At 43.2% G+C, this 18721-nt stretch overlaps 1 pseudogene; it reads right to left on the minus strand.

Moving 5' to 3' along the window:
* The window catches only part of LOC132383910 (polyubiquitin-like), a 54426-nt pseudogene extending 36364 nt beyond the window's left edge, over nt 1–18062 (minus strand).
* Nucleotides 18063–18721: the final 659 nt, after the last annotated feature.

The raw sequence follows: 18721 nt of genomic DNA on the forward strand, positions 1-18721 counted from the left end.
ACGTCTGATTGCACAGTTTCTTTAAATCTCTGAACTTTTGTCTATATGCCTCGGGTACCAACTCGTAGGCACCCCCCCTGACAACTCATTCCATTTACTGAAAAAGTTGCCCTTCAGGTTGCCCTAAAAGTTGCCCTTCAGGTTCCTATTAAATCTCATCTAAAACCAATGCCCTCCAGCTCCTGATTCCCCAACGCTGTCAAAAATATTGTTATCTTTGACTCAACTCAGGCCCCCTACAATTTTATGCAACTCTGCAATATCACCACTCATTCGCCAATATTCCAAGGAAAATCATCCAAAACACTTCCCACAAATCAGTCCTTTGAGATCCAGTAACTTCTCCATAAATCACCTCTGCACTCTTTCCAGCTCAATGGAGCCTGTCATGTAGCATAGTCACTAAAACTAAACACTATTTATGAAATGCGGCCAAACTAACGTGTTGTACAACTGCACCATTTCATCCCAGCTTCTATATCCGGTGCCCTGATTGAAGGCCAGTGTTCCAAAAGCCGCTTCACCACCCTGTCCATCTGAAACCTGGTTTTTGTCCCTGTAACCTGGGTTACTGAATGTTAAGTCATGTTTGACAAACATACCAGAGATTTGAGACTTGACAGGGAAGTTGGAGAAGTGGTGATTTTGGATTGTCAGGAGCCATTTGTCAAGGTGCCACATGAAAGGTTGGTGCACAAGACCAGATCTCCGTTCTGGGAAGGAAGTGTGTTAATATTGACTGAAGACTCGTTATCATACTGAGACAGAATAACAGGTCTGTTTCAGGCTGGGATGATATAACTACTAGAGTGTCCCAGCAACCTGTTCTGGACTCTCCATTATTTCCTATTGATATTAATGACCTGGAGGAGGAGCAGAGAGTGAGGAATCCATGATTGTCAATGACGGGATTGTGGTACAGGCATGTTCTGATTGGACATTTGGTCTCTGCAACAGGATATGGGGAAGCTGGTGAGTCGGATACTTGGTAAATGGAGTTTAATGTGTTAAGTGTGATGGCATGTGGTAGGAGGAATCAAAATTCACCATTCATAAATTGTAAATTATAGAAATAGAGAGGGGTCAAGGTGTGCCTGCACAACAAAATAGAGACGGGTGCAGTGAGGGTTTATGAAGACCATATATGACCAAGGTTCAAAGGTGAATGGTTCATTGACATTTATTGCTGGGGCATTAGTGCAGAGAAACAGAGAAGTTTTGTTACAGTGTCCGACAAGTGCACACTGATGAATTTTGGGAAGTTAAAGCAGGTCAGGACATACCCAGTGAATGGCAGGGCCCTGAGTAATGTTGATGAAAAGATAAACCTGAGGCACAGGTACATAGTTCCCTGAAAGTGCCAACACAGGTAGACAAGGTGGTGAAGGTGAACGACATGCTTACCTTTATCGGTAAAGGCATTGAGAGGAGTTGGGACATCACATTACTGTTGTACAAATCAATAATTACACCACACCCGGAGTACCCTGTGCAGTTCTGGTCACCACAAGAGGAAGGATGTGATTAAGCTGGAAAGGTGCAGAAACAATTCACAGGAATGTTACCTGGACTGGGGGCTTGAGTTACAAGGAAAAAATCAGACTGACTGGGACTGTTTTCCCTGGAGTGAAGGAGACTCGGGGAGACCTGAGGGAAGTTAATAAAACTATGAGAGGTGTAGATGAGGTAGACAGTCAGAATCACTTCCCCAGGGTAGAAATATCAAATATAAGAAGGCACAGCTTTAAAATGCCAGGGTGAGAAATTAAAGGTGGATTTCAGGGCAGGTAAGATTTCTGTTTCTGTACAGAGAGTGGTGAGGGCTGGGTTTGGGCTGCCATGGGGGGTGGTGGAAGTAGATACGATAAAGACATTAAACAGGGTTTTAAATAAGCCCATGAATATTTAGAGAACTGAAGCACAGAAATTATATGCAGGTAGAAGAGACTTAGTTTCATTTGGCATCGTGTTCAGCACAGAGATCATGGGAAGATGGGTCTGTTCCTGTGCTGTACTGTTCTGTGTTCCCGGTGAGCCTCAGTGACAGGGGATTCTTTAGCCGAGGTCACAGACAGGTATATCTGCGGAAAGGAGAGAGACTGTAGGATGGTGCATTACCTCCCTGGGACCAGGGCCAAGGATGTAACTGAACAAGTACAGGCCATTCTGAAAGGGCAGGGTGAGCAGCCAGATGACGTGTCCCTATTGGTTCTAGCAAAACAGACAAAGTCCTGCAAAGAGACTTAGGGAGTTGGGGAAAAAGCTAAGTAGAGACTCTTGGGAGGGGGGGGGGGGGTTGGGAGTAATCCCAGTGTCACCTGCTAGCAAGGGAAGAAATAAAAAGGTGGTACAGTTATATGTGTGGCTAAAAAGCTGGTGCAGGATGGAGGATTTTAGTTACATGGAATATTGAGTTTTTTTCAGGAGAGGAGATGGGAAGAGTAAAAGGTCAGTAGTGGCATTGACGGATGTGGATTAACACAGAAAGTAAGTCCAAATAGAAAAATTACAGTGTCTCAGTAGCACTACAAGTGAACAGATAAACAAATATTAGAAGCAAGAGAAAGAATAAAAAGTTACCACAAACACTCTAACCGGGTGTCATCACTTCCCCAACTATAGGTTGACTCATTACAGAGCCGGGGGTCAGAATGACTTCATACAGCGCTCCTTGGAGCAGCACAGTGGTGTTAGTCTGTTACTGAAGATGCTCCTCTATTCAGCCAAGGAGGCATGCAGAGGGTGAGAAACATTGTCCAGAATTGCCAGGATTTTCTGTCGGGTCCTTTGTTCCACCATGGCCTCCAGTGTGTCTAGTTTCACTCCAATAACAGAGTCAGCCTTTCTAAGCAGTTTATTCTCAGATGGCATCACCCATGTTGATGCCACTGGTCCAGTACACCACTGCATAGTTAGGCCAAGTTAATGAGCACAGTGACACTGAGGGGCTGAAGTGTGTTTGTATCAGTGCTGGGTGTGGAACAGTTAATGCAGACGTACTTAGAGCCTGGATTAGTACATGGCACAGAGATTCATCCATTACAGAGAAGGACAGGACTGGATCTAAACATTCCAGGATTCAGATTCAGACAGTCCAGAGGGAGGTGAATGAGATTGGGGAGCTGTACTGCTGATCAGGCAGAATGTCACAAATTCAAGGTCATCCCGGAGGCTCATCCAGTGAGACACTGTGGGTGGAACTCAGGAATGAGAAAGGTGAAATCACTGTGATGGGATTATACTGTAGGGCTCCCGATAACCAGTGTTACGAATCCCGTAACTGGATAACTTACCAGCAAAGATAGAGAGGTCTGTTGAAGTCTGTTATCACTATTTTCAAACGTTTTTATTTATAAAGGGACACAAAAGTAGGGTTAATACATACATTCAGATAGTGCACATCGTCAACATTCAATCTAAAGCGCGGGTATAGTAACCATCATCATTAAGAAGTGAGCTCTGCTGATGTCTAGGGGTTAATAGATTGTCCGTTGGAAATATAAAAGTCACTCTGAAAGTCTGTGGGCCTCAGCCCTTTGAAAATCGTTGCGTTTTGCGTGGGGCGACCGAGAGAGAGAGATTGGGGGAGAAGAGAAAGAACTTGCCGAGTCTTCATGAATCTTCCGTGAAATCGGGGGAGCGTTGGTTTCCTCTCCCCGATGTTAGTTAAAGCGGTTTTCTGTGATTCCAGCCACAGATTCCTATCCCGTAATCTAACGCACGTGGCTTCCTTCAGAATGCCTTCCCGCTGCTGCAGGAACACTCTCGTGTCTTCTTGGTGCGTCTAAGGGGCTGTCCCCCTGAGACTCTCCTTTATACTTCCTCACGGGGTCGCAGGTGTCAATCAGGTTGGGATGATGCAATCTCTCAACCAGCCCACCTTGCCTGAGGGCTTTTCACGTGTTCTCCATGAAACAATAGTTGCTGGCATCTTATTCTGTATCCCTGGTGGGACGTGCAATTTTTCACGTTTCTCTCTCTCTCACTTTCTGGGTCTACTAACCCCCCCCCCCCCCCCCCCAACGGGTGCTCTTGCGATTCTCACAAAGGAGGGGGCTGTGATCATAACACCATTAAGAGCGAGGAACAGATATTTTTGCAGGTTATGCGCTGATGTAAAAACAACAGAGTTTCTATAGTGAATAATCACCCCAGAGTGACTGGAATTCCCTTATCACCTGTGACTTCGATGGGGCATTATTTGTTAAGTGTTTCTAGCAAGGTTTCCTGAAACAGTATGTAGATGATCCACCAGGGAGGGAGACTTTCTTGACTGCCTTGGGAAATATGGGACTCACCAGATTGTGGCAGGAACAACCAGTGTTCAAAGAGGAATTAGACAGGTATTTCAGAGGAAATAACCTGCAGAGCTGTGGGGAAAGAGTGGGGAATGGGACTGTAGAAATGTAGCAGGAGCTGGTATAAACTTGATGGTTCAAATAGTCCAGATCATCCCAGAATGATCCTGTGACCTGTAATAGTCTGAAAAAATTATTCTAGTCTCCAGTGAATTTTCTAAGCTCCTGGTTGGACAGATAAATAGTGTAATAAGGACACACTTCTGTAAAAACACTAACACCATATTCCAAGCACACTAAGCTGCCAGAGCACAGCACCGGCCAGTGAGGACACAGACCAGTACAACACACGGCTCTGTACTACAAATTTCAAAGCTGAAAGTAAATGTATTATCAAAATACATTTCTGTCATCCTACGCAACCCTGGGATTAATTTTCTTGTGGGTGTTCTGCTGGATTGTTAGAGCTGTTGGGCAAGGTATAAACTAATTTGGTAGGGGCATGAGAACTGGCGTGAAAGGGCTCAGGATAGTACAGATGGTAAGGAAAGAAAAGATAGCATGCAGTCAAGCTGTCAGGAAGAGCAAGCTGATGATAGGACATAACTGCAGCCAGCAGAGGGATGTAGAATCAATAGGGGTAGCAAATCCAATAACTGAAGTGTTATACCTTTATGCACAGAGTATAAAAAATAAGGTGGATAATCTTATTGCCCTATTACGGATTGTCATGTATAATGTGATCATCACTGAATCACGGATGAAAACTATTTAGAGTTGGGAGCTAAGTACCCAAGTTAGACATACCTGAGGGACAGGAAGGTCGGAAATGGGGATGGCATGGCTCTGCTGGTAAAGAATGGTATCAAATCAGTAGAAAGATGTGCCATCAGATCAGAAGGTGTTGAATCATTGTGAGTAAATTTAAAAAAAAACTGCAGGTGTAAAAGGACATTGATGCAGTTATAAACAGGCCGACAACAGTTGTTTGGATGTGGACCACAGATTACAACAGGAAATAGAAAAGGCATGCAAAAGGGCAATGTTATTGGAGATTTCATGGGAGATTTCAACATCCAGGCCAATTGGGAGAATCAGGGTGGAAATAGACAATGAGGTTGGTGAATGCCTAAGAGTTGTCTTTTTAGAATCAGTTATATTGAATTGTGTGTTATTTAATGAACAGGAGGCAATTAGGGAACATAAGGTAAAAAGAACCCTTTGGAGGCAGTGATCACAGCATCAGTGAGTTCAACTTGAAATTGGATACGGAGAGAGTACAGTCTGACATAGCAGTGTTTCAGTGGAGTAAAGGTAGTAAAAGTGGTATGAGAGAGGAGTTGGATAAAGTAAATTGGAAGGAGATGCTGGCAGAGATGGCAGCAGAGCAGCAATGGTGAGAGTTTCTGAGTAAAATGAGGGAGGTACAGGATAAATGTATTCCAGAAACAAATAAATTCTCAAATGGCAAGATAGTACAACTGTGGCTGACAAGGTAGTCAAAGCTAATGTAAGATAAAACAAAGAAAAAAATAGTCAGAATACAGAGGATTGGGAAGCTTCTAACACCTTACAGAGAGCAACCTGAAGAGGATAAAGATTAAATATACAAGCAAGCTAGCAAATATTATCGTAATGGATAGTTTAAGCTTTTTAAAGTATGTAAAACATAAAGGAGAGATGAGATTGGATATTGGACTGCTAGAAATTCAGGCCAGAGAAATATTAACGGGGTGGGGGGTGAGAAGGAGATGGCAAATGAACTAAATGAGTATCTTGCATCAGTGGAAGTTATTAGTCATGCGCCATATGTTGAAGGGTGTGAGGGGAGGAGTGCAGTTATTATCATAAGGGAAAGGCGCTCAAAAAGCTGAAAGACCTGAGGGTATATAAGTCACCTGGGTCAGATGAACTGCACCCTAGGGTTCTTGCAGAGTTAATGGTAGAGATTATGGTGCCATTAGTAATGATCTTTCAAAACGTATTGGTGCTAGGGGAGTGGAAAATTGCAAATGTCACTCCACTCTTTAAGAAAGGAGGAAGGCAGCAGAAAGGATATTATAGAGCAGTTGGTCTGACCTCAGTGGTTGGGAAGATGTTGGAGTTAATTATTAAGGATGAGGTTATGCAGTATTGGAACAAGAAGACAAGAAAGGACAAAGTCAGCATGGTTTCCTTAAGGGAAAATCTTGTCTGATGAACCTGTTGGAATTCTTTAAAGAGATTACACACAGGGTAGATAAAGGGAATGCAGCAGATGTCATATATTTGGACTTTCAAATGAGACTGCTTACCAAGCTAATAGCCCATGGTATTACAGGAAAGTTACTGGCGTGGTTAGAACATTGGCTGATTGGTAGAAGTCAGCAAGTGGGAATAAAATGATCCTTTCTGGTTGGCTGTCAGTGGGTAGTGGTGTTCCGCAGGGGTCGGTGTTGGGTCCACTTCTTTTTTATGCTGTACATCATTGATTTAAATGATGGAACAGATGGCGTTATTACAAGTTTGCAGATGACAACAAGGGCAGGTACTCTTCAGGAAACAGGAAGGCTGCAGAAGTACTTTGACAGATTAGAATTGGCAAGACAATGGCAAATTAAATACACTGTTGGAAAATGCATGGTCATGCACTCTAGTAGTAGAAATAAGTGTACAGACCATTTTCCAAATAGGGAGAAAATCCAAAAATCTGAGATACAAAGGGACTTGGGAGTCTTTGTGCCGACCATCCTAAAGGCAACTTGCAGGTAGAGTCGGAGGTGAGGAAGGCAAAAGCAATGTTATCATTCACATCAAGCAGTTAGAATACAAGAGCAGGGATGTGATGCTGAGACTTTATAAGGCACTGGTGAGGCCTCACCTTAAGTATTGTGAAGCGTTTTGGGCTCCTCATCTAAGAAAAGATGTGCTGGCATTGGGAAGGGTTCAGAAAAGTTTCACAAGGATGATTCTGGGAAAGAAACAGTTATCATACGAGGAACATTTGACAGCTCTGGGTCTGTACTCACTGGAATTTTGAAGGATGGGGGTGGGGGGGAATCTCATTTTGAATGTTGAAAGGCCTGGACTGAGTAGATGTGGAAAGGATGTTTCCTATGTTGGTGGAGTCTAGGACTAGAAGGCACAACCTCAGCATATAGGGGTGTCCATTTAAAACAGAAATGCAGAGAAATTCTTTAGCCAGAGTGTGCTGAATTAGTTCAATTTATAACCACAGACAACTGTGGAGGCCACGTCCTTGGGTGTACTTAAGGCAGAGCTTGATAGGCACATGATTGAACATGGTATCATAGGTTATTAGAAGTCCGAGGAGTGGGGCTGCATAGAGAAAAAAGGGTTAGCCATGATTGAATGGCAGAGCGGACTCAATGGGTCAAATAGCCTAATTCTGCTGCTTTGTCGTACGGTCTTACTCAGTAAATCCAAGAACCACAACAGAAAGAGCGCACCCAACAGGGTGGCCAAATAACCAATGTGCAAACGACAATAACTTGTGTAAATACAAGAGAGAAAATAATAATAACAGTCATAACTAAATAAATAGAGAACATGAGATGCAGAATCATTGAAAGTGAAGTGATAAACTGTGGAAAACAGTTCAGTGGTGAGTTAAGTGAAGTTAAATAGAGTTATCTGCACTGGTTCTGGTTTAAGGTGACACCAATGAATATCTTTTTCTGGCCTGTAACTTCCCTTTCGACTTGGAGGCAATTTGATGTGGCTGAACTGAGTTGAGGTCACTGAGAGTGAGGAAGACCCAAAGTACGGTTGATTTAAACTCGGGGCTGAAATTGAAAAGTCAGATACAGGCCAAATCGAAGTGACGGGGACCAGGACCCGGATCGTATCAAAGCGACTGAAACCAATGTTCCAATGACGATTTATACGCGGGGCCAGACTAAAAAGGTCAAGTTGTTCTGCCTGAGGCCAGGGACACGCCGGTTCAGCTCGCTGCTCCACTCTGCACTGAACTAAGCACCTGTGTACAGACTCTCTTTGAGCATTTCAATTCAAAATGCTACAGAATTTGCTTGTGTTTATTGATTGCAGGATTCATTGGGTGTTTGATGGTCTTATTTTATTAGTGGGTTCCTTTGGCTTTCTTTGTTTTGTGGCAGCTTGTGTGAAACAAACCTCAAAGCTGTAGAATGTATACGTACTGATAATAAATTTACTTTGAACTTTGATTCAGAAACCTGATGCTTGAGGGATAAAATAAGGACAAAAATTTAACAAATCTCAAAACTGATGCTCTTTTAATTACAGGCCAGGATGCAGTAGAGTGGAAAATGACAAATATTCTTCCCCCTTTTTTAAGAAATGCAATAGGGACAAGACAGGAAACTATACCCTGGTGACTCTTATGTTAGTGGGAGGGATATTATTGGAAAAGATATTTAAAGATAAGATCAGTTTGTATCTGAAAAAGCATAAACAATTTCAGAGCAGCCAAGGAGGGCTGATTTGTAGGCCTGCAGAGACACAGAAATTGGTGCAGTTATGGATCGTGAGGAAAGTTGCCAAAGGATTCAGCAGAACATAGACCAGCTGGAAATGTGTGCAGAGAAATGGGAGTTAAGTCGGTGTACTCTGGGAAGTCAAATGTCAGAGGATTTCTTTGGAATTCCTCTCCCTATTGGAGTATCTGGAATTACTGTTATGGCAGTGGCATGCTCCGCCTCAGGATGTGGGAGATCAGGGAGTCACTCAGTGTCCCCGATAACTTCACATGAGGGATGTGCACCGATGTGCAGCTCCTGACTGACCATGTGAAGGAAATGAAAATGGAGATGGACAGACCTAGAGTTTCCAGGATGCTGAGACCGGAGATTCAGTGAGTTGGTCACACCTGAGATCAGGCTGCAGATTATTGAGTGACCACAACTGGAACAGGGAAACCGTACCCTGGTGACTCTTACATTAGTGGTAGGAATATTACTGGAGTGGTAGGGATATATAGGATCAGATCAGACTTTATAAGGCATTGGTCCGATCACACTTGGAGTATTGTGAACAGTTTTGGGCCCCTTATCTAAAAAGCTACAAGCTCGCATAGGAGAGGGTCTAGAGGAGGTTCACAAAAATGATGCTGGCAATAAAAGTGTTCGTGAACAAGGATTGTTTGAGGGCATTGGGCCTGTACTCTCTAGAAGAACGAAGGAATCTCATTGACACCAATTAAGTATCGAAAGGTCAAGAATGGAGTGGGGAGGGGATTTCTGATAGTGGGGCAGGCTAGGACGACAGGGCACAGCCTCAGAATATTAGGACACACCATTACAACAAAGATAAGGAGCAGTTTCCTGAGTAAAGGGCAGTGAATCTGTGCTGCCTATGTCAGAATGTTGTTCATTGACTACAGCTCAGCGATTAACACCATCATTCCCACAGTCCTGATCAATAAGCTACGGAATCTGGTCCCTCTGCAATCGGATCCACGACTTCCTAAGTGGGAGACAACAATCTGTGCGGATTGGTGATCATCCTCATAGATTTTGTGGATTAATGCAGATGGGCTAACCCCTATCAACATCAAAAGATGTCAATAGATGATCAAGAGATTTGGGGTTGAGAGGGTAAACAGCTTTAAGTTCCTGAGCAGCAACATACCCAAGGATGTCACGTGGTCTTGTACGTACCTGCTGAGTGGTAAAAAAGTCACAACAGCGCCCCTCTCACCTCAGACGACTGAGGAAGTTTGCTATGGGCCCCCAAATCCTTTCTACAGGGGCACAACTGGGAGCATCATGCCTGGTATGAGAACTGAATCTCCCTTAATCGCAGGACTCTGCAGTGTGGTGCGGACAGACCAGTGCATCTGTAGTTGTGAACTTCCCATGATTCAGGACATTTACAAAGGTAGGTGTGAGCAAAGGGCCCGAGGGATCATTGTGGACCCAAGTCACCCCAAGCACAATCTATTCCAACAGCAACCATCCGGGAAAGGGTAACTCTGCATGTGTTACGTACTCGTGACACGTGACAGTGGTACCCTTGTTACGTGACTGGGGTTGAAGCTGTACTGGACTTGAGGTAATGGTCTTGTGATGGTGGAGTGCCGTCATTTTCCCGCCAGTAGAGGTCATGTGACAGGTTTTTTTTTACAGGGTATAAAAGCAGGACCCCTCCCTGTGAGGAGGGGCAGTTCGTGGCTGGATTTGCTATGTTGACTTCATGCCACTGCGTGATTTAATGTGATGACGCAGTTTAGTTGAAAGATGAAGTTTTATTTAATGCCTAAAGTTTAAAAGGTCATTGCCAGCAGTTTCTTTACATACTGCTAGTTAAGAATCAGTGGAGAGTGAAGATCGGAGTTCGGGAGATAGAAGATCGAGGAGAATCAATTTCAACGGTGAAACGGGTTCGACCTTGCTTGATCCTTGTTCAGAAGGAATTTGTTGACTCTTCTCGTCTTAATCTCTGCGAAATAGCAGAAAAGATTGAGAATAGTTCTGTAAAGGAAAGGTCAGTGCCTTTAAACCGTTTTGTATAGTAAATTCTTCGTGGGAAAAAGTTCGATTTGGGAACCGAAGCAACACGACGTGAAAGAGAATTCAAATCATCTTAAAAAGTCTCTCCCTTAAATGGACTGTGAGCATTTTGAACTTTTGGCAATACTACTTTAAAGAACTGTTTTTGCAACATCGCTTTAAGAACTGTTTAACCTGCTGCACAGCAGCTGATTTCTGGTTACGTTAGTGATTTGTTTATTTTTGGGGTTTTGTTTTCAGTGTTTAATAAACGTGTTAATTGTTGTAAAAACCCTTGCCTGACTCATATATTTATTATTGCCTGAATCCGTAACGCATGAAAGACAGGACCAACTTGCTTCTGGATAGCTCCTTCCACCACACCATCAGATTAATTAACACGCTCAATTGAGGATACCTCTGTTACATTGGCTGTTTTATTTTTTAATCAATTATTATATATTACTATGATTGCACATTGCATATTTAGATGGAGACATAACATAGCTTTTAACTCCTCATGTATGTGAAAGATGCAAGAAATGAAGTCAATTCAAATATCTCCTCTTCTTTGATAATCATCACTGGCCCTGGTGCACCTCAAGGCTGTGTGCTTAGCCAACTGCTCTACTCCTTCTATACCCATGACTATCTGACTAAATATAGCTCAAATGCAATCTATAAATATGCCTCATACAACCATTGTTGGTAGAATCTCAGGTAGAGATGATTGGACATACAGGACCAGCTAGTTGAGTGGTGTCGCAGCAACAACCTTGTGCTTAATGTCAGTAAGACAAAACAGCTGATTGAAGGAAGGGTACGGATGTGGCCAAATCATAGGGTACATTGAATGTGGAGGTTCTCGATTGTAGTGGGGATGGGATAAGAGTGTTTGAGAGGGTTAATATATCTGTCATGATCTCTTATTCCTGGCAGAATGGGGCAGCAGACAGGATGGGCCAAATGGCCTAATTCTGCTCCTGTGACTTATGGTCGGATGGTCTCGGAGCAGCTGCAGGACATTTGAAAGGGAAAGTTGAGCAGCCAGACATCATGGTGGATGGTGCATGTTGGTAATAACAATGTAGGGAGGAGGAGGGATGTGGTTCTCTGCAGTATATTTACATAAATAAGACAGAAACTATAAAATAGTAAGCTCTATATGACTCCCAGTGACACTTGTTAGTTCGGGGAAATATAGAATGATACCACTGATGAATGTCTGGTTGAGGAGCTGGTGCAGGGGACTGAGTGCCAGTTTCATGGATCAAAGGGACATCTTCTGGGGATGGGAAGGCAGAAACTGTTCACTCACTGGGGTCTTTTCTTCACCCTAAAATAGAATAGTTTTGATGTGACAGGGTGGACACGGAAAGTAAATCTGAAGGGTGAGCTGATGGATGTGGATAAAATTACGTGAGGCATACAAAGGTTAGAGAGACAGAGACTGTTTCCAGTGGTGTGGCTGTCTAAAGCTAAAGGGAATAGTTGTAAAGTGAGAGGGGGGTGGTTTAAAGGGGATCGGAAGGGTAAATATTTGACACAGAGAATAGCTGGTATCCCAAATGAGCTGCCAGAGGAGGTGGTGGAGGCAAAAACACACAAAGTCTCTGTTGATGAACACGTCCCAGCAACTGTGTTCATCCTGCCCTGGCTGACCCGCCCAGAATAGAGTCAGTGATTTATACAGAACTGAAACCGTCCCTTCGGTAAAACTCATCCACGCCGACCAAGTTGTCGACCTGAACTCGTCCCATCCGCCTGCATTAGGCCCGTGTCCCTCTCAACCTTTCCTATCCATGTAACTGTGCAAATATGGTTTAAATATTGTACCTGAGGCAGAGAGCCGGTGCGGTGAGGCGCTGACAGACACTCACTGTTCCGAGGGCAGGAAGAGGAGAGGCCGATTCCCACAGTGGAGCCGAAACCCAAAGTAGAGACCGACTCCACTTTACCACAACTCCTTGCCCACCATCCCGGACTTACCGCCCGCCACAGGCCGTTCCCAAGGAAACGACGTCGGTGATGGTGCGACTTTTATGACGTCAGCTCGTCACAGATGGGCAATATGCAACGCGGTTTCACGTGACGCGGAGTCAACAGCACGGGAGGCGGGGCGGAGAGACCTGTCAATCAGTGGAGACGCTGAAAAATTGCCAGCAATTTAACAGAGTTGGTACTGAAGGGGATTTCCGGGAACGGTGACCCCACCCACCCACGGGAATTGAGTGTGTTATAGAGAGTAATATTCATATTTTAATTTGACTCTACGGTCTTATAAATATTTAATATTTGTATTTTCTACATTTTTTGTGTGGATAATCTTTTATAATTTGGGGTAAAAAAATCGGTGTAACTAAATCACTGAACCGTTTATTAAAAAAGAACGTTACGGAAAAATATTGTCAAAGCCAAAATTTTAATCGAAACTAAATTAACAGTATCATAGAAAACCTACAGCACAATACAGGCCCTTCGGCCCACAAAGTTGTGCCGAACATGTTCCTACTTTAGAATTTACTAGGCTTACCCATAGTCCTCTATTTTTCGAAGCTCCATGTACCTTTCGAAAAGTCTCTTAAAAGACCCCATCGTATCCGCCTCCACCACCGTTGCCAGCAGTCCATTCCATGAATTTACCACGGATTAAAAAACTTATCACTGACATCCTCTCTGTACCTACTCTCCAGCACCTTAAACCTGTGTCCTCTTGCAGCAGCCATTTCAGCCCAGGGAAAAAGCCTCTGACTATCCACACGATCAATGCTTAACAACATCTTATACATCAGGTCACCTCTCATGCTCTGTCTCTCCAGGTAGAAAAGGCTGAGTTCACCCAACCTATTCTCATAAAGCACGCTCCCCAATCCAGGCAACATCCTTATCTATGGCGTGTACATCCTTCCTGTAGTGAGGCAGCCAGAACTGAGCACAGTATTCCGAGTGGGGTCTGACCAGGGTCCTATATAGCTGCAACATTACCTCTCGGCTCCTAAATTCAATTCCATGGTTGATGGCCAATACACCGTACACCTTCTTAACCACAGAGTCAACCCGTGTAGCAGCTTTGAGTGTCCTATGGACTCAGACCCCAAGATCCTTCTGATCCTCCACACTGCCAAGAGTCTTACCATTAATATTATATTCTGCCATCATAATTGATCTACCAAAATCAACCACTTCTCACTTATCTGGGTTGAACTCCATCAGCCACTTCTCAGCCCAGTTTTGCATCCTATCAATGTCCCACTGTAACCACTGACAGCCCTCCACACTGTCCACAACATCTCCAACATTTGTGTCATCAGCAGACTTACTAAACAATCCCTCCACTTCTTCATCAAGGTTATTTATAAAAATCACAAAGAGTATGTGTCCCAGAACAAATCCCCAATGCACAATACTGGTCATCAACCTCCATGCATAATATAACTTGACTTCAACCACTCTTCTGTGGGCAAGCCAGTTCTGGATCCACAAAGCCTCCTTACTTTCTCAATAAGCCTTGCTTATCAGAAGCCTTGCTGAAATCCATATATGCGATATCTACTGCTCTTCCTTCATCAATGTGTTTAGTCAGGCTCCTAAGGCACGACGTGCCTTTGACAAAGCCATGCTGACTATTCATAATCATATTATACCTATCCAAATGTTCATAAATCCTGCCTTTCTGGATCTTCTTCATCATCATACCAGCCATTGAGGTAAGACACACTCGTCTATAATTTCCTGGGCTATCTCTACTCCCTTTCTTGAATAAAGGAACAACATCTGCAACCCTCCATAATTCATCCTGTCCCCATTGATGATGCAAATATCATCGCCAGAGGCTTAGCAATCTCCTGCCTCACATCCCACAGTAGCCTGGGGTACTTCTCATTTGATCCCGAACACTTATCCAACTTGATGCTTTCCAAAAGCTCCTGTACATCCTCTCTTATAATATCTACATGCTCAAGCTTTTTAGTCAGCTGCAAGTCAGCACTACAATCACCAAGATCCTTTTCCATAGTGAACGCTGAAGTAAAATATTCATTAGGTACCTGTGGTATTTTCTCCGGTTCCATACACACTTCCCCAATGTCACACTTGATAGGTCCTATCCTTTCACGTCTTATCTTCTTGCTCTTCAGATACTTGTAGAATGCCTTGGGGTTTTCCTTAATCCTCCCTGCCAAGGCCTTCTCATCGCCCCTTCTGGCTCTCCTAATTTCCTTCATAAGCTCCTTCCTGTTATCCTTACAATCTTCTAGATCTCTAAAATTACCCAGCTTTCTGAAACTTTTGTAAGATTTTCTTTGCTCTTTGACTAGATTCATTACAGCCTTTGTACAGGACAGTTCCTGTACCCTACCATAACTTCCCTGTCTCATTGGAATGTACCTATGCAGAACTCCACATAAATATCACCTGAACACTTGCCACATTTCTTCCGTAGTTTTCCCTGAGAACATCTCTTTCCACTTTAAGCTTCCGATTTCCTGCCCAATAGCCACATATTTCCCTTACTGTAATTAAACGCTTTTCTAACATGTATGTTCCTATCTCGCTCCAATGATATTATAAAGGAGTTAGAATTATGATCACTATCTCAAAAATGCTCTCCCACTGAGAGATCTGACACCTGATGAGGGTCTTTTCCCAGCTGCTATCACAGTGTGCATATTTCACCATATCGTTCAAAGTTCAAAGTACAATTTATTCTCACAGTGCACACATGTCACCACATTCAACCCTGAAATTCATTTTCTGCAGGCATTATTTGCAAATCTATAGAACAGTAACTGGGAACTGTAAATATGAGGAACTATAAACTGTAAACAAACAGTGCAAATGCAGAAAAAGTAAATAGCAATAAATAATGAGAATGCAATAATAATATAACAGAGCCCCTAAATGAGTCCTGACACCTGTGCAGCTATCTCCTTTTCTTCAGGCCCCTGATATTTGAGGGGTGGTAACTGTACTTGAACCTCGTGGTGCGAGTCCTGAGGTACCTGTACCTTCTACCTGATGACAGTAGTGAGAAAAGAGCATTGCCTGGGTGGTGAGGATCTTTGATGATGGATCTGGCTTTTCTACAGCTATGTTTCATGTAGATGTGCTCAGTGGTTATGAATGTTTTACCCGTGATGTACCTGTGCTGAATCCACTACCTTTGGAACAATTTTCTACTCAAAGGCATTGATGATCAAATACCAGGCTGTAATGCAGCCAGTCAGCACACTTTCCACTACACATTTATAGCAGTTTAGCAAAGTTTTCGATGATATGCTGAATCTCTGAGAGCCCTGAGGAAGTAAAGGTGCAGTTGTGCTTTCTTCAGAATAATATTTATATGATGGGTCCAGGACAGATCCTCTGACAGTGACACACAGGAATTGAAAGTTATTGACTCTCTTCACCTCTGATTGTTCAATGATTACTGTCTCATGGATGTCTGGTTTCCCTCTCCTGAAGTCGACAATCTGTCCCTTGGTCTTACTGACACTGAGTGAGAGGTTGTTGTTATTATGCCACTCAGACAAGCTTGATCTTTGGAGTCTTGCTCTTTAATCTCTGTCTGTATGCAGGGAGGACGAGTACAGTCAAATGATCTGATTTAACAAAATGCGGTCTCGGGAGCAAACAATGGGCATTCCTTATCGTAGTGCAGTAGAGGTCTAGTGTGTTGGGACCTCTGGCACAGTAGGGTCCTACTTTCAGTTTCACTATTTTCAGGTATTTATAAGAAAATATATACAATGGAATTTATGAAAACTATAAACAGCAAAGACTGACAGACAACCAATGTGCAAAAGACAGACCATGCAAATAATTTTAAAAAATTACAGTGAAATTCAGTTGTAGAATACTTGGAAGTGAGTCTGCAGATAATGGAATCAGCTCAGTGAAGATACCTGTGTCATTTCAAAACCATGACTGCTGTAGGGTAATAACTCTTCCTGAAGCTGGTGGTGTGGGACCTAAAGATCCTGGACATCCTTCCCGATGGCAGCTGTGAGAAGAGAGCATGAGGTGGATGAAGGATGTTGTTGATGCTGGATGCAGTTTACTTGTAGAAGTGCATCTTGTAAATGTAATGAATGATGGGGAGCGTTTTGCCTGTGATGAATTGGGATGTATCCATTACATCTTGTAGACCTCTCCATTCCTGCTCATTGTGTTTCAATATCAGACCATGATGCAACCAGTCAGCTGTGCATCTATAGAAGTGTGTCAAAGTTTTATTTGGCATGTCAATTATAATTAAACTTCTGAGTAGAGTTGTAGTCATGCCTTTTTTATAATGGCAGTTACGGATGGTCCTGGGACAGATCCATCTCCAGTCCCTGATGATGACTCGCTCATAGACTTCCCGTTTCCTCCTCCTGTGGTCAGTGATCAATTCTTTGTTTTTGCTGATGTTGAGTGAGAGGTTGCTGATGTGGCACCATTCACCAGATTTTCCATTTCCCTCCTGATGGCAAATTTTTCACCACTTTAATTCATCCACCAACAGTGGTGTCATCTGCAAACTTAAATATGGCATTGGAGTTCTACTTTGCCAAAAATCACATTTATAAAGTGAGTAGAGTAGCGGCCATTTGCACAGCCGTGATGTGCAACAATGCTGATGGTGATTCTGGAGGAGACGTTGTTGAATTTGAATGCAAAGACCTTTACGTGGACGGAAAATAGAAATTACAACTGTGGGAGAAGCTTATATTAGAAAAAGCAGAATATGAGAATTAAAATTAGATACTATTTCTCAGAAGTATGAAAATAGAGGCCCCACTTGTCCATACTGACCAAAATCATCTGAGCTGGTTCCATCTATCTGCATTTGTCCCACATCCCTCTTACCCTTCACTATCCACATACCTGTCCGTGTGTCATTTTTCTTTGACAATGCAACTAACTTTTATTGGAAAATTAGGACAAATGCATGTCTAACAAGGGCAACAGAACGTGATGTTTAGTTCAGCTGGTGATGGGGCACAGACTGTTTGTGTGGCCACACTTGGGTTTATGACAGGTTGACGCACAAGGACACAGGTGGGCATAGCTCTTGCGACAGATCACCAGCTCTCAGACGCAGCATCAGATGCACAGTGGACTCTTTCTGGATATTGCAGTCAGAGAGGGTATGGCATCCTCTAGCTGCTTTCCAGCAAAGATCAAATGCTGCTGGTCAGGAGGAATCGCTTCCTTGTCCTGGACTTTGGCTTTCACATTTTCAATAGTGTGAAAATGGTTCAACCTCAAGGGTGATGGTTTTCCCTGCCAGAGTTTTCACAAAAATCTGCATCTTGCCAGCCCCACAGTCACAGCAACACTGAAGCCGTGTCATTTTACATTCTCTTATTGTACAAGCCTCAAGCAATTCCTCTGTCTGCTTGTTTCATGTCCCCACCACTTTCAGGGTGAAAATGCCAGTCCTTCATGTTTTTAATCCCTCCCATCTCACCTTAAACCACTGCCCTCCAGATCGGATTGCTCTTTACTAAAAATGTTTCCATTCACCCTATCAATAATCCTGATTAATTTATGTACCTCAAATTTAAAAAGCAACAGAAGGCTTTCAAGGGCATTGATCAGACTCCACCTGGAGTATTGTGAGCAACTTTGGGTACTTTATTGAAGGAAGGATGGGATTTCATTGGACAGTGTCCAGAGCAGATTTACGAGAATTATCACAGGAATGATAAAGTTAACATATGAGGAGATTTGATGGTTCTGGGCCTGTACTTGCTGGAGTTTAGAAGAATGAGGAACAATTGCATCATAACCTACTGAAATGCCAAGTGAACGTAAAGAGGACGTTTCCTATAGTGGCTTAGTCCAGCACCAGATGGCATAGACTCAGAGTAGAAGGACATCGCTTTAGAACAGAAATGGGAAGAAAGTTCTTCGGCTAGAGCATGGTGAATCTGTGGAATTCATTGCCAAATGTGAAGGAGGCCACAC

The sequence above is a fragment of the Hypanus sabinus genome, chromosome 31 (assembly GCF_030144855.1).
Source record: "Hypanus sabinus isolate sHypSab1 chromosome 31, sHypSab1.hap1, whole genome shotgun sequence".
In the NCBI taxonomy this organism is placed as follows: Eukaryota; Metazoa; Chordata; class Chondrichthyes; order Myliobatiformes; family Dasyatidae; genus Hypanus; species Hypanus sabinus.